Source organism: Mus pahari, chromosome 11 (assembly GCF_900095145.1).
Source record: "Mus pahari chromosome 11, PAHARI_EIJ_v1.1, whole genome shotgun sequence".
NCBI classification, from domain to species: domain Eukaryota; kingdom Metazoa; phylum Chordata; class Mammalia; order Rodentia; family Muridae; genus Mus; species Mus pahari.
Window position 1 is genome coordinate 59,175,169 of NC_034600.1, and position 19,734 is coordinate 59,194,902.

General features: G+C 48.2%; 1 protein-coding gene across 3 annotated transcripts in view; it reads right to left on the reverse strand.

Annotated features, from left to right (window-relative positions):
- Pdzd2 (PDZ domain containing 2) overlaps window positions 1–16,492 on the reverse strand; it is a 369,377-nt gene extending 352,885 nt beyond the window's left edge. For all 3 annotated transcript variants that reach the window (XM_029544119.1, XM_029544118.1, XM_029544117.1), the window contains exon 1: window positions 16,399–16,492. The gene's annotated coding sequence lies outside the window, so the exon portion shown is untranslated. The remainder of the gene's footprint in view (window positions 1–16,398) is intronic.
- Window positions 16,493–19,734: the final 3,242 nt, after the last annotated feature.

Here is a 19,734-nt window from a genome sequence, read left to right on the forward strand (position 1 = left end):
GAGATTTCTTGAGCAGGTTTTCAAACAGGATACTGAAATCCTGAGGTTTTAAATCTCCTTAAATCAGTTCCTTTTGCCTGCTCTTTGGGACCTTCTTCCTCCTACTGGGTCGCCTGGCCCAGCCCTGATATGAGGGCTTGTGCCTAATCTTAGCGCATCTTGTTATGCTGTGTTCCACTGATATCCCTGGGAGACCTGCTCTTTTCTGAAGGGAAATAGAGGGACAGTAAATCTAGGGGTGAAGAGTGGTGTGAGGCGGGTTGGGGTGGGGGTGGGGTGAGGTGGTGGACTGGGAGAGGCTGCAGTTGGGATGTATTATATGGGAGAAGAATAATCTTTTCCAAAAAAAAAAAAAAAAGCTAAAATAAAATAAGAATGATATAGATCAATGATAAACCAGAGTAGAAAATGCCAGGGTGTTAAGGAAGGGGATCATCCCTCATTATGAAGGATGTGGCATTTTTTCCCTAGGCAACCTCCCTTAGATAATGCTGTCCATCCAATAAACAGGACTAGTTAAGCAATCCATCAGTATCTGCTTACTGCCCACCGCTAGGGACTCAAAAAGGTCCAGGAAAATGGCCTGGTGTCCCTAGAAAAAAATATAGTCTAGTCTGAGAGGAAGAAGGAAAAGGAACAACAGAAGACAAGATGTTGGAGGGGGGGCTCACCTGCTATACAGCGGGAGCTGGGTATCATGTGGCTATGTCAACCATCCTAGAAGGAGCTGCCAGGCAGGGAAGAAAGGAAGGTGAACCTTCTCCTGAGCCTCGAGAGACAGACAGAACTTAGACTGTGGACAGGTGGACATGGGGTAGGGGCTGAAAATGTGTATAGCTCACTCAGACAAACAGAGTTCATAAATAGCCAGCATCAATTCCCTTCTCTTAGAAGGAGGAGGAGGAGGAGGAGGAAGAGAAGAAGGAGGAGGAGGAGGAGGAGGAGGAGGAGGAGGTTGTCTAAGGTTAAGTTGGAAAGCTCACCGAGAACATTGTAATGTAGGGCCCGTTCCTCCCAGTACTGCTGAACTCCCAAGCTCAGCCAAGGTTATACAAAGATGAATGTCCAGAACACTCACTTTAATAGGATGTTCCAATTAAAACCCTAATATGCTCCCCTACATAGCACCAGCTTTATTAGAACCACTCACTGCAATTTATGTTTTGAGATGAATGGATTTTCTAAGAATATAACAGCATATGCCACAGATGTAAAACTCCAAGAAGGAGAAAAAAAATAAAAAAAATTAAAAACCCAACCAAACCAGAGTTCAGATTACAAACATGGTTGGCAACCTGGGCTCCACAGTGGAATCACCGAGGGAGCCTTCAGGAAAGATGAGGGCTTGGGTTGCACCTTGTGCCAATTAAATCACAGTTCCCGGAGCACCAGTATTTAAATTAAAAACACCACCGATTCTAATTCATTCTCTCAACTAATATTTCCTGAGTGCCTGCTACTAGCCAAGCATTTTTTTAAAGGTTGGTGAGATAGAAGGGAGCCAAAGAGAACTCCCCCTGCAGAAATATAACATCATCAGCCTTACATTGCAATCGGTAGGCAGAAAAGGCAATTAAGTCAGTAACATATATCCTGAATATATGTTAGTAGATAGGTAGAGAATATAGATATAGATATAGATATAGATATAGATATAGATATATAAAGTCCAGGAAATGGAAGCTGGATAACATAGAGTAGGCACAAAAGACTTCAACAATGGGGTTATTTGAATCAAGACTTGGAGAAAGTGAGGGAGAACTCAGGTGTCTGATAGAAGAACATTCTAGAGAGAACAGCATCATAGCCCTAAGACACAATCCTGCAAGGGTGGCTAGAGCTGGCAGAAAGAGTCAACAGACCAAGCCAGAGAGGGGAGGGACAATGTGGGGAAGCACCAGTGAGGGCCTGGTGGCCGTGGAGTGAGCAGGCTTTTACTCTGAGCAGAGCGGGACATGGAATGCTTTATATTTTACTAGAATCATTCGGGATGCTCCATTGAGAATAGACTATGGCGCGGGGGTGGGGTGTGTGTGGCAACTGGGAGTCTCCTAAAATAGCCCAGCTGAGAGATAAGGAGAACTTGGATGAGCAGAGAGCTGAGAGCTGGTTGGGTTCCAGATAGATTTTAAAGGACCAAGTGTAGAAATATCATCTGAACTGAGCATGGTGGCATATGTCTCTAATTCCAGTCTGGAGCAGGAGAATTCTGAGTTTGAGGCCAGCCTGGGCTATATGTCAGAGAGAGAGAGAGAGAGAGAGAGAGGAGGGGAGGAGAAGGGAGGAGGGGAGGGGGGGGGGGGGGGGGGGGGGGGGGGGGGGGGGGGGGGGGGGGGGGGGGGGGGGGGGGGGGGGGGGGGGGGGGGGGGGGGGGGGGGGGGGGGGGGGAGGGGAGGGGAGGGTGCTTGTGGACGTTGTACATCGTGGTGCGGAGCCTAGTGCGCACCACGATGTACAACGTCCACAAGCAGAGGGAAGGGAAGGGAAGAGAAGAGAAGAGAAGAGAAGAGAAGAGAAGAGAAGAGAAGAGAAGAGAAGAAAGAGAGGGAGGGAGGGAGGGAGGGATAAAGGAGGGAAGGAAAGAAGGAAGGAGAGGGAGGAGAAAAGAGAAGTGTTGGGAACACAGCTCAGCTGGTAGAGTGCTTATCTAATACATACAAAGCCCTGGGTTTGATCCCTGGTACTACAGAGGGAGGAGGATCAAGAGTCCAACTGAGTTGCATAGAGTCTCGAGGCAATAAAAAAGTGAGGGAGGGGGAAAAAAGAAAGATGGAAGAGGAGGGAGAAGGGGGAGCTCCAAGGGGAAAGAGGATGGACCATAGAGATCAAGTAAGTAGTTACACATGGGAGCAGTACAAGATGGGGGATGTGTTGGTGGGCACTCTTGACTTCTGGGTACCATTTAGAGCTGTAAAGTGAATGGCATGACTGAAAGACAGAAACTCCAAATGTTCAGTCTTGGACTCCCCTGCATTATTACAGGGATGAGGGTGGGGTGAGGGGCAGCCTTGAAAATGAAAAAAGAACGCCGACTAGCCAGCAAAAAGGAGCACCTGCAAATGGTACCATTCAAAACCAGAGAGTACCTCAGGGAGAGCAGAGGATAGACTGGTCATGTCAAATGTGTAGGGCGATCAAATACTGGGCTCGGAAGCTATCTTTGGATTCAGCAAATGTAGCATCATTAGCAACTTTTGGAAGAGCAGATTACATGCAGCTGGAGATGTGGTTCAATGGGAGCACACATGGTCTTCTGGACTCAGCTCATGGGATGTCAGTCTTACTGAAACTGAACGGGCTCACACATGGTAGATCTCAAAGAGATACTTGATTTATTGACCAAGTAAGCAGAACCATGCATATATTCGCATAGAACATTCAGAAAATCATCTACAATAGATAGTATGCAAAATAGAAAATGACTATTGATGACAGTGTAAGTCTTTTGGCATTTTTATTCAAAGGCTCATCAGCCGGAATATCAGAGCAGTGCCATTTCGGACAATAACATCCTTGAGGCTCAGCTGTGAGCGTTGGCCCATTTCTTCTCTACCGCCCTAGACATGACAGCCAACACTAATTTCATTCATTTTAAAAAGAAGCTTCATGAAGAGTGTATGCCAACTCAGTGTTGATGTGTGCTCGCGTCTCAGCCACACCATGCAAACAGCCTGGGTCTTGTGTGCATGTGTGTGAGGTGTGTGCTTGTGTGGCCAGGAATGTGCCATGGTGCACCCGTAGAAACCAGAGGGCAGTATGTTCTCTCTCTCATCAGGTGGGTTCTGGGACCAAACTTGCCTGATCAGGCTTGGTGACAAGTGCCTTTCCTGCCAAGCCATCTCACTGGCCCTATGGTCAATGTTTTGATGAGCTTTCCAATCTACTCTTTTGACCAACACTGACACCAACACTGACTGGTCACTACCTTTGACTATAGCTTACATCCAGGTCAAACCACCCAGGTTCACTGAGGTCTAGATATTGCACCACAAAATGCCAGGGAGGACCTCTGTGTGGGGAATGGGTGGATACTGCATAGCCTTCTTGTCAGTCTGAGAGGTCTCTCACTGAACCTGGAAACCATCATTTTAGCTAACCTGGATGGCCAGTGAGCCCCAGGGACTCCCGTGTCTCTGCTCACCCAGTGTTGGAATTACACGGCACTCACAGTTATGCTTGGCCTTGATGGCGGCACTGGGGAATGGAACTCAGGTCCCTATGTCTGCATAGCAGGCATCTCACCCACTGAGCCATCTTCCCAGCCCCTACCCAGAAGGATCCTAGCCAGTTTCAAGTCCCCAGAAAATGAGGTTTGGGGGGCTCACTCAACATTTTTTTTTTAAAGACAGGGTCTCATGCTACCCAGCTCAGCCTCAGAGTTAGTAGCTGAGGATGACCTTGAACCCCTCATTTTCATGCCTCCCCCTCCCAAGCTGGGATTACAGGGATGCAGACCTACACAGGAGGCCAGACTGTGTTCTTGATGCAATATATTTTTTTCTCCCTCTAGACCAGGCTGGATACAAGGACAGAAAAAGGCATCCTTGGTATAGAAAGTTTGGGGTGTGAGAGCAGGGAAAGACACGGCAAGTGGTCAGTGCTAGTTAAGCATCAGAGGAAATGATGGTCCATAGAGCGAGTGCAGGCTGAAAGGGAAAGGCCTGAAAGGCACCACGCTCTCTCCTGCCAATCCTTCCAGGATGTTGAGGGCTTTAACATATTCGGTAATTCAAAGAAATCTGAAATACATTTATTTTGCCCATGTACAGGATGGGAGGCATAGATAACATTTCTTCATGTGTCATGCATTAAATAAATAGTAACTGAATGAAAAAATAAATAAAAGTAGAAAAAGTTAGTTTGAGGGCCTCAAGGACAGAAGGCAAGCCCTAAGAGGAAACTGCATCATGTCGAGAGGAAAAATACCACCTCCTCCAAATGTTTGCAGTGCTTTCCCGGCGCTCGATGATTTTTATGGGCAGCTACCCTCCTCTTAGCTGCAGGACCGCTGCTGCTAGAAAATTGGCATGCTGTGCCAAGACGAAGAGCGGGAACAGCAGTTGAGAACGTGTTATTAAAAAAAAAAAAAAAAAAAAAAAAAAGTAAAGTAAAGTCCAACTATCCTAGCGTGCAGGTTCCAGCAAGGGTGTGAACCAATGGAATTCCAGAAGCACACCATGATCCAACTAGTGAGGACTGTGGTGGGTGGTACCATTGCACATGAGAACAGCACATAAAATTCATCCTGGCTCCATTATGACTACCCACCTGCCTGTTAACAGGAACAATGAGCAGCTCTTCTTTGGTAGATGCTAAAAATAAAGGGTCCTACCAATGAGTGGCACTTTACATGCGCAACCCTCAGGCAAGTTCTGGTTACCATAGCAAACCCCACTTCTGACAGCAGAGGTGGAGTGCATGATGTATCCAGAAGCCAGGGTTCTGCCTTCCCACCCGAAAGCAACTATATCTGCCACAAGGACTGATCAGCTGCTGTAGCCTTCTCCATGAAGAAAGCCCAACCAATACTTATGGGTCTTGGACATGCTTACAATTACAATGACTATTCGCCTGAAAGAGTAGGGTTTCTTCCCCACTCCCAATGTTGATGTTTACTTACTGGCATGCTGATGTAATTTTCAGGATTGGCCTTATTTCTAAATGGAAGTCTAAACTGAGCACAGCAGGTCAGGCCTGTTATCCTAGCAACTCACAAGGCTGAGGCAACAGGCACTTGAGCCTAAGAGTTCAAGACCAGCTTTGGCAGCAAGGCAAGACTCTATTAAAGGAAGGAAGGAAGGAGGGAAGGAAGGAAGAAGAGGAAGGAAGAAAAGAAGGAAGGAGAAGTAAGGAGAAAGAAGGAAGGAAAGAAGGGAGGAAGGAAAGGAAGGAAGGAAGGAAGGAAGGAAGGAAAGAAAGAAAGAAAGAAAGAAAGAAAGAAAGAAAGAAAGAAAGAAAGAAAGAAAGAAAGGTGAAAGGGGAGAGGGAAAGGGAGGGAGGGAGGGAGGGAGGGAGAGAGAGAGAGAGAGAGAGAGAGGATAAAAAGGGGTGAGGGTAACTGCTTTCTCACCTGGTAAGAATTTGCTCTTGGCTTCTTCCATGACTAGTCCAAAGTTGATGATAGAGGCTCCACAGAGTAAGTTATCATTGTCTACAAACCTACAAGTGAAGTCTATACAGACACCCAAGGGCCCCATCATCTGGGAAGAGATGTAGGGGCCACAAAACTCCAAAAATACAGAAAAATGCTGATGTGTAAGGAAAACCAGACCAACACAAGACCTCCAACCAGGCAACCGAAGACCTCCGAGACGCTTCTGGATCAATCCTGTCTCCTATGCCCAAGTTCTCAGTCGCGTTCTACACGGAGCCTCTGAGAGACAGGAGCAGCCCAGATTCCAACGCGAACCCTCCCCCAAGCCCCGACTTCTGAGCTTTCCAGTTCCTTCGCCACTCATTGGCTCAGGATGCTGATGCTCGACACCGCTGGACAGAAGGATCCCTCCTGGCCATCTCTACCTTCCCAGTCCGGGTTCAAGGACGGCATTTTAATCCATCAAGTCTGGACCAGAAAAAGTCTTGAGCCCAAAGTGGAGAGAAAGCAAAATTAACTTCTCTGCTTCTGGGACTTACGTTCCAGGCCAACTTCACAGAGAAACTGAGAATCTGAGCTCGAGATTTCTTCCCTGTGTATTAACCATCTGTGAGCAGGAAGTGAACTTTTAGGAAGCTCAGAAGTCTGTAGGGACTGCCAGGATCCTGGGCCATCCCCGTTCCTCAGAGACTCACATGTAGAATATGGCTGAGGCCTCCAGCTTAGGAGTCACAGGGATCTAGATTCCAATCTAACAGGGCACATCTGTGGTCTCCTGCCACTTAACCTTCCTGAGACTGAGAACACGTAAGTGTTTGATGTGTTCAACAATTTTGAGAGCATGGTAACGATGGGAAGACAGCTCCAATTGGCGTAAATGTCTGTATGGCAGGATTGCTGTTGGCACTTAAGATACACGAACAAAGCAAGGTCTTTGCTTTAATGAGGTTTGTATTCCAAGAGGTGATACAGAAAATAAGCAGATAAATCAAGGCTATATTTCAAACAGGAAATCGTGTATGGAGTCAGAGGAGGTTCCATCATATATAACAGGCTTGTGAAGATCTTAGGGAAGAAGCTTTGAAAAGTAGAAGGGCCCCAGTGCATGATGGGACATGGTAGGTTCCAGAACTGAAAGGACAGGACTTAGGGACAGAAGGAAGACAATGGGTGGTAACAGTCATTCACCACAGATCATATTCAAACAACAGTGAGAGATCCCCGGTCTTAAGCTAGGAAGTGACATGATTTGAACTGTGTTTCAAAGATTATCTTTCTAATATTTGATACACATATATGAGTGTTTTGTCTGTGCATGTATGCCTGTGCACTGTGTTGATGCCTGGTGTCGTGAGAGGCCAGCGGAGGACATCAGATCCCCTGAAATTGATGTTACAGATGGCTCTAAGCTCATGGAGAAGCCCATGCTACCATTGCTTTGCTAACATCAGAAGCTGGGCCTTTCTGGTTTCCGGTGTAGACTGAAGATAGCCAGTGGTTCTTCAGTGATCCTCCAGACCCTCCACACTAGGTTGGGACTGTCGAGGCACCCAGCTTTGTGGACTGAAGAGCCACTGGATCTCAACAGTTCTCAACCTCTCCAATGCAAAGACAGCCATTGGTGGATACCCAGGCTGTGGTGTTGTATAAGCCAATTTAAGAAACATACATACACATTTATATATATACATACATACAGAGAGAGAGAGAGAGAGAGAGAGAGAGAGAGAGAGAGAGAGAGAAGAGGTTGTCATGTGGTGGTGACAGTGGCAGAGAGTGGAGGACAGGCCCTTCAGGAATGTCAACAGCTACCAGAAGCCTTTGGAGGGGGCACAACCCTGCCAAGGAGCTTCATCTCAGACTTGTGACCTCCAGAACCACAAGAGAATGCATCTCTGCTGTCATGAGCCACCAAGCTTATGTTAATTTGGACTGGCAACCCTCAGAGCAATAAAAGTTATACACCTCACTGGATTATTATGAATTGAATAAGTTAAAATGTAAAATAACGTGTCTATAACAGGGCTTGCCAAAAGCGAACATTAGACCCATCTTAGTTTTTACCATGCCAGATCCTGAAGAGCAAAGAGAGATGCCAGCTCGTCTTAAGATAGGCTCAAGGTAAAGATGGCACTCAAGAAACTGGGCAGATGAGGGACCAGATGGTAGACGAGTGTTCATGTACCAGGTGTGTCTCCTGGGTGCCAAAACTTGCTGACTGCTGCCGCCACACAGCAGTCACCAATTCAGCTATCAATCAGCTTTACATCTGCCTAGGGTTTCCGTGATCAGTATTAGAGCCAGAGAGGGGCGAACACAATCTTTTCCAGCACATTCCTCTCTTCACGCTGTCTTACTGCCTGCCCTCTCATGAGAGCCCATGCTGATGAGGACACTCGGAGCATATTTTCCGGGGACAGTGGGGACAGCTGTTTCTTCTTTTAGCCTAATGATATTGGGAATAGCAATGACCAGGGCAGGGTAGGAGTGGAGAATGGGTTGAGGAAACCGTGGGGGGAAGAGCCATGCCGATTTGGCATGCTGAGTGACTTTGTAATAATATCTGCATAGCTGCTTTAGCCTTGAGAGCTCATTTCCTCACCCAGAGACCCATATAGCACAATCTAGTTTTACCCAAATCTCTATAAAATACACTGTGCCAAACGGGGCAGGGCACCGGGATGGGTGGCAGGGGGGAGGGCATTGGGAATGAACTGAAACACAGCTGGAATCAGACATAAGTGTCTGTTGGCCAACACACACAGTTTATTGCCATCTTGTGTCATTAACCTTGGCTCTGTTTTCATCTCCTTGGGTGGAACACTTGGGAAGTGTCGCTGATTGGGTGTGTTCACCTGCCTGCAAACTGTAGCCATGTGAGGAGCCACCTACTGCTCACTACACAGAGGGGCAGGCTGTGAAGACACATCTGGCGGCCACATCACCGAAACTCTTCAAGGGAGGCAGCGTTACTAGGTATTCAAACATGTTCTTTTTTTTTTTCAAAGATGTATTTATTATTATAAATATGTACACCATAGCTGTCTTCAGACACACCAGAAGAGGGCATCAGATCTCATTACAGATGGTTATGAGCCACCGTGTGGCTGCTGGGATTTAAACTCAGGACCTGAGGAAGAGCAGTCAGTGCTCTTAACCGCTGAGCCATCTCTCCATCACATTCAAACATGCTTATGTCAGTCCAAGATATTGCAGTCGACTTAAAAGGCACTTCTCAGTCTGCTCTTCAGGAAGAGCATTGTATAGAATATCAGAATTATAGTAATAACCCATCATATTTAAACAGGCTGAGCCAGGCTGGCCTTTGGTAAAGAGTCACAAGTTGCTGTTTATTCTGTCTCCCTGCTGAAGAATTCTTACATCTCCTAGGGCAACTGTAGTTGGGCAGCCCCCCCTCCCCCGGAGGTCAAAGCTCCCAGGCATCCATGAGCGTCCTCCTGATGCCCAGAAACTTCCCCCTACAGAGAAGCCCGATTTCCCACCTTCCTTCCCCTCACTGAGAACACCAGCATCCAAAATTGACCTCTTGCCCACCTCCTCTCAGCTCAACTCACTGCCGTAGTGGGCAGGTGCCAGCCAGGAACAGCACTGAGTATGTCCCTGCTCACAGGAGGAATTCCCTTTGGCATGATCTGAATGCCAGCCTTATTTTTAGCAAAGCAGAATGATCACTCTTCCGAGGTCAGAACGACAGGGGATGCGTGCTTTAGTTTGGATGTTTCGGCTGAAGTACCGGAGAGAAGCTAGTACTTACAAAGTCAAGGTCTTAGAGACAGATGCCCAAGTGCTAATAAAAATGAACCCAGGAAGAGATCTGCTCAAATCCATCTCCACTCCTGCAAAACCCCTCTGAGGCCCCTGTCTGGGGTCCTCTATAAAGGACAAAAAATGCCACAGAGGTCTCTCTGCCCAGGGAGCTGTTAAACCTGCACAGATCCTATCCGGGGAAGGCCTCAGTTTACATCAACCTTTAGGCAAGGGAGCAGCAGATTATCCTGTTCAAGGATTTGAGGAGCTTGTAATTCCTTTGTATCCTTCTGGGGGGATGCAGTCATTTCCAGCTGCTTGTAACAAATCTTGCCACATTCTTACTATTATTTCACCTAAAACTTGTGGAAATTATATGTGCAAAATAAATTCATATTGTACACAGTGGTCCCCATCCCTGCTTCCCCTAAACCTCCATATTCTAAAAAGTACTTTTGAGTCACACACACACACACACACACACACACACAGTCACCTAAAAACAAAGAACCCAGGGAAGATTTCTGGGGCCAGATGTTCACTATTATCTGATTTCCTTAGACTGTGTTAGAAAGAGTTAAGGATCTTAAGTTTTTTTTATAGTCGGCAGGTTTCTAGACAGTCGCTCACTCTTAACGCATTCATATAGCTAGCAAAAGCAGGGAGCATCCAGGACCTGATGTGATGGGGGCTGAGTCAGGTGGAGAGGGTGTCACCTGACATCTGAGAGAGATAAAGCCTTCAGGTTGGTCCCTTCCCAGAGCAACAGACTCTATAGACAAATGTATTTTGTTTGCACATCTGCATTAGAGCAAGCCAGTTCGTCAGCACAGCACAAGGAGCCTCTGCAACCATTGAGTGGGGTCAGGCTGTAAACACATTCGTCAACAGAATATAGACCCCTTCAGTTCACAGTCAGACACAGCACAAGGAGCCTCTGCAACCATTGAGTGGGGTCAGGCTGTAAACACATTCGTCAACAGAATATAGACCCCTTCAGTTCACAGTCAGACTAAATCACATGATCTGCCTTGCTTCAAATGTCTGTCTACCCAGAACCAAACTCCATCCCGCCCCCCCCCCCGTTTCACCAATACAAGGATTTTAAAGTTTTAAATGTCATAAAGGACATATCTTTTAATATGCAACTAATGCATAAGCCCAAAGGGCAACGCGATCCAAGCATGAACAATCCAGGTAGAAAATAAAGGATGGGAGAAAAACAAATTCAAGGCTTCTATTTCCTTCAGAAGAATCTTCACGTCTCCCCCAGAGTTAATTTAGTTTAGCATACATCTTGGGAGTGTTTAGTAAATAAAGTTAAGTGCCCCATTTCTCCCCTTCTTCACTAATAACTAAGAATATTTATTTCGTCTTTCTGTGTGCAATCAAAGATCCATTAATAAAACCGAGGTGTTGTGATGCTTGCTTCTTCTCCATCTACCTGCCTCTGACTCGATTGCTTTGGACTTGACAAGAGTTCTCGGATCAAGCAAGGGTGTGCTGAAGTTCTAGTTCCAGCTGGGGGGTGGGGGTGGGGTGGGGTGGGAATGGGGTGGGGCACTGCTCTTTCTTCCTGGGCCTCAGGAACTGGGAGTAAAAATGCATCACCCTCTCCAGATCACAGGGGACAGGGTAGGTCATCCTTGCTTAAGCCCAGCAATTGGACCCTTGCTCAAGAGGGACATCAGATGAAGGTGGAGCCACTGCTGAAAGGCAATAGATAAAAAGGCAGGCAGTCCAAAGGGCTCCTTAAGATAAGAACATCAGTGCTGGGGCAGAGCAACCTAAAGCTCTTCGTCTACCCATGAAGGAAAGCCCCCTGGTCAAGCCATCTCAAAAGCTCCCCCAAGGAGGCTGGAGAGATTAAGTGGTTAAGAGCACTGACTGGTCCTCTAGAGGTCCTGAATTCAATCCCCAGCAACCACATGGTGGCTCACAACCACCGGTTATGGGATCTGATGCCCTTTTCTGGTGTGTCTGAAGACAGCTACAGTGCACGCATATAAATAAGATAAATAAATACATCTTTAAAGACAAAAACAAAAAACAACAAAAACAAAAAGGGTCCCCCAAATACATTCAGTGGGAATGGTAAGGACTTTGGAGAGAGATTTATTCCCTTCTTACCAAGCTGTTCCAAAGGGCCCAGTGCATACCAGAGGCCCATCATCTGGGGACTTGCGCACCTCAGTACCTCTTTGTATACGTCTTAAAAACAGCTGTGAAGGAGCTACTCCGAAATTCCAATGACGTGGAGGTCTCTGCATGGCTGAAATCCCAGCCAAGCCCCCTCCAATTCAGGCAGCCTTCTCCTTAGCTACCTCAGAGAGAACCAAGCTCACCTCCCAGGGCTAGCAGTGGTAACACAGTCCCTCCCTTCCAAGCCTAACCAGGGGTCATGGCAGCTCTCAGCAGACCTCTCCTGATCACAGAGAGTTGATCCCACTAGCCCCCTGGCTGGGGCACTGCAGCCTTCTCTCTCCAGTGCTCTTCCAACCTCCGCTTCTCTCCCCACAGGGAAGGCAGACGGGAGCCATTTTCTTTCCTTGTTCTCGATTGTCTCCAGCCTTGTCCTTCCCAAACACCCCTTCTTTGGGGGTCTTCCATTCTCTCCCATTTTCCTGTTGCTTTCCAAACATGCCTAGGGATGGGGAACAGGGACCCATTCCTGCACAGACCTTCCTTAAGTACCACGTCCTGCTCCAAACACGCCTCAGTGCAATCTTCCTGAGTCTACGACCCATTAATACAGTTTCTCATCTTCTGGTGACCACCCCCTCTCCTCCAACCGTAACATTATTTTTGCTGCTACTTCAGAACTGTAATTTTGCTACTGTTGATGATTTTTTAATATAGATGTCTGTGTTTTCTGATGGCCTTTGGCAACCCTTGTAAGAAGGTTGTTTAGCCCCCACGGGTTTGCAGCTCACGGGTTGAGAACCACTGCTTTAGACTGCTACCTCGGTCTCTGCCCGAGGCCTTTCCTTTTCATTTCTTTGGGCTCCGACTTCCCTGCCATAGGTTTTTCCTACATCAGGAACAAGCTGTGCTCAGCCTCCTACTGGGAACTCTGGGGACATTGCTAAAGCCAGAAAAAAAGTCTCCAAGAGACTCAGCCTCCTCTTGGGTTTGGCTGTGTGTGATGTTTCGTGAACTCCTCTTGTTTGAGGTGAATTTTTCCCTTGTGATTGGTGTACCCAGACCTGGGCCACCTTTAGATGGGGATGCCCCCTCCACCAAGGTATGTTTCATGTGATTTAGGTCAAGGGAGCATCTATGTTATTCCCTTGCTGGCCCACTTGGAGCTCCTACTCAGGGTTTAGAGACCCCAGAGTGCATTCAGCCTGGGGCAGTTGCTCTGGATTCTTTTATTGTCTAGCCTGAGGCCACTGTTGCAGGTCTATTGTGGGAGGTCCTGGAGGTACGTCCAGGGCAGCCTGATGAGCAGACTGTAGAGAGCAGGCAGAGAAGGAAGCACCATGACACCATGAGGATCTCCCAGGGGATGGTGGCTGAGTCACAGAGGAGGCCCTGTAGCTAGATCTTGATGAAGAAGAGGTTTGTCAGGATCATCGAAGAAGAAAGGATATTTCAGGACCCAGGGAAAACAGCTTTGAAAGGAAGACACCATAGCAGCTAAGGAAAGACTGTTCCTTGACTCATATGTGGGGTGTGTGTGTGTGTGTGTGTGTGTGTGTTTGTATATGTGTGTGTGTGTGTCTTTCTCTGTGTCTCTCTGCATATGTTCTTTGTGTGTGTGTGTTTCTCTTTATCTCTGTGTCTCTGTGTATATCTCTCCTTTGTGTGTGTATTTGTCTTTGTGTGTGTATGTGACCCTCTCTGTATCTCTGTGTGTGTGTATGTTCTTTGTGTGTCTGTGTGTCTCTGTGTGTCTATGTCTTTCTGTCCATCTGTCTGTCTATGTGTGTCTCTGTGTGTATTTCTCTATGTTTCTCTATCTATCTATCATCTATCTATCTATCTATCTATCTATCTATCTATCTATCTATCTATCTATCTATCTATCTCTTGTGTATGTGTGCTGGCAAGAGAGAAATCTCCACAGTCTGAAGCTTATCCCATACATCCCCAGATCCTTGACAAGTTTTACAAGTAGTAGTGAGGAAAAGAAGGCTGGGGGCTGGCTAGGTGGCTCGGTTGGTAAGGGTTCTCGCTATACAAGCCCACCCACCTAAGTTTAGCCCCTGGAACCTGTGGGGAAAGGAGAGAACTGACTCCACAGAACGCTCCTCTCACTGCTACACCTGAGGCATGTCACACTCACTCACACTCACCCACATGTACGTACACACACACACACACACACACACACACACACACACACACACGAGTCTGAAAGGACTTCTCCAGATTGCTGCTTTGTCAAATGTTAAATCCCTAAACTCCCTAACTTGGCTCACCTTCTTGTGCTCAGAGCCTGCAGGCGGGCTTGGCCTCTGCTCTCTGAATCCCACCCCTGTCCCCCAGTTGATGACTCTTCCCTTTCTTCCTCCCAAGCTGCCATCCACCAGCTTAGACCTTCACTGCTGCCCCGGCCATTGCGCTGCAAGGATCTCCTCATCAGACTCCGTGTCTCTCTCCCCTCTCCCCGTCTCAGCTCTTTCCACACGAATTGCCTGGAAGCACATACCTGATCATGATAGACCCTTGCTCAAAAATCCCAACTATTTCCCAACCGTCTGGAAAACTAGATTCATGTGGGTCAAAGCTCAGCCTCTGGTGCCATGGAAGGATCCCAAAACAGGATCAACCTTTCCGCACACACTTCCTCCTCTAGGTGGACCTCCACAGAGCTGCATGATCCCCACAATGAAAAGGGGGCTTTGTTCTCCTCCATACCCCTAAGATGTTTTATTTGGAACATACTTAAATTTAGCAACTTAATCATACCTTCATTCCTTCACCCACTAAACATAGAGAATTTACTGTAAAGGCCAGAGGGCTCTAGCTTGTATCATCGATAGCTAGAGACATCTCTCCTGCTACACTGAAACGCTTGCCAGCAGGGACAGAGCCTCTTTACTCTGTGCACTTCCCCTGGAAGCCCTAGACCCAGCAAACCACAGGTGCTCCAAATGATTGAAATGAATAGAGGAATTATCATATGTTTCCTTAAATAGTAAACTGCCGTAAGTGCATCCAAAATCAATTTCAATGATAGATGTAAAGTGCCATTCAATATTCTTTTTTTTTTTCCAGGCGCTTATTAACTATGCCAAGGGGGATGGATGCATTTATATACCTCACATGGTTCTGATTCTTCCCAACACCTACCAGCCCCGCTACTCCTACCCCGTCGTAACACACCGCACAAGCTCACACCACGCTATAGCTTTTATAGTAGCAGCAGTTCCTGGCTCATCCGAATAGAAGAAGAAATTCATGGAGCTAGAACAACCACCCACAGCCAGGGGTGTGCTCTGAGAGATTTTATTCCGCCCTCACAAGCAGTCCTCCCACACCACACCTGCCAGCGTGTACCTACCTGGCTCTCACCCAGAAGGCACGGGGCCAGAAAAAGCTGACCCAGTAGAAACAAGTGGAGACCCTATCGCCCAAGGCTGGAGCAGAGATGAGTGTGGGAGGTTCCCCCCCCCCCCCAGAGAAGTGCCGTGAAGATTCAGGGGTGTGTCTGTAAAAGAAGCTCACTTTCTTTGGTCACCCCGCAACCACTTAACCTTCAGGAGCTTCATCATGACTTGTCAAGCAAAACCCACAGAAGAGGTAAGACCCAGCTCCGGCCTCCACGATGCCCAAATCTCCAGTATATGCCTGGACTCTGGAATGCCCCAGTGTCTATCTTTCCAGTGTCTGCCACCAGCACATGCCAGACCTGGTGTGACTCCAGGGTCCCTTATCAAGAGCTATGCAGAGAGCGGGGCTACTGAAGGGCCGCTGGTAAACTTCTGTCCAGGGTCCTAGATCCTCCCCACCACCACAATTCAGTCTTGTGCTTCATTGGGAAAGGCGGGCAGGAGGTTTGGGGGGGGGGGGAGGAACTTCAGGAAGAAATACTTTCCTACTGGAACATCCCTGGCAGATGACATTAAAACACCAAAGATGCCCTTGCTCTTGATGCGGACTCTTTCTCGCGCCACTTAGTGGGCAGGGGGTTAGCGAGAGATGAAGCGCGGGAGGATGGTCCTTAAAACAGTAACTGGCTAAGGTGGGGAGACAAACCAACACACTGGGATAAGGATTCTTGGCCCGATTTAGGCGTCCCAGGCAATGCGCCTCCGGTTATCCCGCTGTCTCTGTCTCGTTCCGCCCAACCTCTCTCCTCCACTGTGCCCCTCTTACCACCCGCCAGAAGGAAGAGGAGTTTGCGCCACCTAACGCGGGGACCCACTTGGGTGCCCTCACTCGCCGCTTTGCTTGGACTGGGATTCCCACACCCGATTGTCACTGAACTTTCTCCAGTGCACACCGTCTTGGGGTTACCGAGCTCCGCTACCCCGCTAGCCCACCCGAAGCCCCACCCCCGTCGCGGCCGCAGCGCCAGGTCTCTTCACCTGTTCGTGGATCGCGGAGGCTCGAGCCGCTCCTGGAGCGTCCAGACTCAGGCGCCGCCCGGCGGTGCCGGCGCAGCTACCGCCGCCCCTGCCACCACCACCACCGGTGCCGCTGCCGCGCCTGCCCGGAGAAGCCGCGCCGCAGGGGTTCGCCGGTTGCCGCCGGAGGCGCGATCCCGAGAGTCTTGCGATCGGTGGGGCGCTTGGAGGGCGCCCGCCGCAGCCGCCCTGCCGCGTCCCACTGCTCGCCGCTAGCACGCACTGGCGCTGGGAGTGAGCTCCTCGCTGCGCAGCGCAGGGATGCTCCGAGCCTCCAGAATGGGCGGGGATTCCTTCCCTCTGCTGGATTCGAGGGGCGGGAACTACCTTCCCGGAGTGACAGGCCCAGGGGGCGGGGATTCCCCTGCAGGAATGACAAGGTGGGCGGGGATTCCCCCGAGCAAGCCCCTGAGCGGGGAGGACGGCTCTCCCAGGGAAACAGCAGTCCTGGTGCGCCGGCTTCCTGGGGATCCTGGGAGGAACCGATCCAGGGAGACTGCAGCTCAGAAACGCCATGTAGGCAGGGCTTGGGGCGCCATCTAGGTGGAAGAACCAGAGCTAAGAGGTTTAATTTCCTTTTGCATAGCACTTAACATAGCACATCACATAGCGGAGAAAAATGTCAATTGCCTTATCAGAGATTGGGTGGGGAGGCCCAGGGAGACCGGAGAAGAGCCAACCATCCATCCCGAGCTACCCTGGCCTCAGGTCCTTAGGATGCTTAATATAGTCTTGGTATGAGCATTCCTCGGGAGAGAGAACCTCTTTGCGTCTTAAGAACCTCAGAGCTGTTAATCCTTCAATTAAGCCGCTAGAGGAAATTCCATGGGCCCCAGGATGGAGGATTTGGACCTTGTGAACCTCCTGCTGAGTGAACCTCAAGAGCTAAGGCCAACTGCCCTTCGTTTTATTCCAGGTCACTGGGAAAACGAGAGCCTCTGGCTTTTTTGGATGCTTCATCCCACAGATTTTCAGGAAGTCTTCAAATATTTTTGGTTCCTTTTTTTTTTTTTTTTTTTTTTTTTTTTTTCTTTTTTTTTTTTTTTTTTTTTTTGTCATCCTTGTCATTCTGCCTACCACAGGGAGAGGACGATAAGAACATAATAGGGAGACTGCATGGCTCTGCAAATTAAGCTCTCTTGAGAGGAAAAAGCTGGTCTTTTTCAAGTGCTGGCAGATAAGGGTAAAAACATACGAAAAATTACAAACCTCGGGATCATGGGTTGGTGAATAATGCTTTTGACATTTTTCTGCAGAGCAGTAATTGGAAATCTTTTGCTTTAAGGGAGGTGAGGATACGCCGGAGCATGGCTAGGCTCTAGATTTGCCCAGCAAAGCATTAAGATCTGCTCTCTTGGAAGAGCAGATACGTCACCTGCAGCCCTCGCGGAGTGTCCCTCAGCACCAGAGACCAGAGTAGACCCAAGGCGTTTCTAGATAGTATTTTCAGCAAGGTGTTGGGGGGTTCTAGGATTCAGCGTTTCCTCGGCTTTTATAATTCCCAATCCACAGAGATCAATGTCTATACAAATCCAGGCCTGGAGTATTACAAACGGCTTCTCTTCCTGTCTACAGAGAAAACCCTTACCATGCAGAATGGAGCAAGGGTGAGCAGCAGACTGTTCTGTGTAGCACTTAGGAGTTGTTCAATGAAATAAGCACCATTGCCTAGAAAGGTGTTATTAGGATGCCACTAAAAATCCTCCCACAATTATGCAGTGCTATCTGTTTGTTCAGCGATCCCAGGCTCAGCTGCCACCCCCCCCTCCCAATCTCAGGAGCCATGAAGAGGCCACCTGTGTCTTTTAAGCCTCTGTACTCTGCACCTGGCACAGCCCTGCTAGGCATCCAGCTCACAACGGAATATGCAAATGGTCACCACTCCAAAGGTTCTCATTGCTCCCTCTCACCCAGCCGGTTCCAGTCCTTCCAGCCCGGCTCTGTGCTCCAACCTGGAGAGTGTTTTCTTTTGTCAGAAGGACATTCTCCCTCTCCGGGCTCTACTGAGATCCCTCACAGCACAGGCATCAGGTGCCTTCTTCCTCATCAACTGCTACAAAGTAGCACTTCCTTCATGACGACAGAGCCCTTCCCAGGTGTGCTAAGTTGAGGAGCTGGGAGTACTTGGAAGTAAAAAAACAGATCTTAAGGTGTTTCTACAGTTCAGTGCATCATAGTGTCCAGTCTCTCAAAAATACAAAGAAAAGCAAAGCGAGCTACTATCAGTGTGTTGGGGAGACGACTCACTTGCCATGCAATCGTAAGGATCTGGGTTTGAATCTCCGGACCCCAACTAAAGCCAGGCGTGGTAGTGCATCATTAATCCAAGTGTGCCTTCAGGGAGATTAGAAGCAAGTCTAGGGCAATCCTAAGAAGCTTGGAGCCCCCTTCTGGTGTAGGAACAGTAAACAGTAACAACAAAGAGAGGTTGTAGACAAGGTGGAAGGTGGAAGCTAATACCTTAGGTGGTATTCTGGCCTCCACGGGTGTGCAATGTCACACTCACACACACACATGCATAAAGGTGGTTGAGTTATTATTAAATATATGTGTAGTCATGCTACATATAATATATACAGTAGGGTGCTTTTGTTATCTGCTTCATCCAGGCACTGCCCCCGCTGACCTGATTAAAATGCTTCTGGTTCCCATCAGTTTTCATCTGCTATCTTTCAGGAATGTTTTCATGAGTTCTTGTTCTTCCGTCAACAGTAGTTCAACTCACTTGAGGTCAATCAAATGCGTGGAGATTTTGTTTTGCCCTTGCAGTCTTGTTGATTTGAAAACTGGCAAGTGAAGTCATTTCAGTGCCGGTGTTTGAAGATCAAAATGTAAATCCTCTCTGCCCTCTTGTCAAATATTGAGTCACAGATTAGTAGTATGTCTATCTAAGTTGCCACTTTAATTCATTGTTCAAAACGTGCGCGGCGTGAAAGAGGAAGTAGGGTGCAGAAAAACTAAAGCCTCTGGTGTGCTGGCTAGTTTTACGTCAACTTGACACAAGTTAGAGTTATCTGAAAGAAGGGAGCTCCAGTTGAAAAAAATGCCTCCATAAGATCAGATTCATGGGGGAGGGCCTAGTCCACTTTAGGTGGTACCATCCCTGAGTTCCTGGTCCTGAGTTCTATAAGAAAGCAGGTTGAGTAAGCCAAGGGGAGCAAGCCAGTAAGCAGCATCCCTCCGTGGCCTCTGCATCAGCTCCTGCCTCCAGGTTCCTGCCCTGTGTGAGTTCATGTCCTGACTTCCTTCAATGATAAAGCCAAATAAACCCTGTCCTCTCCAAGTTGCTTTGGTCAT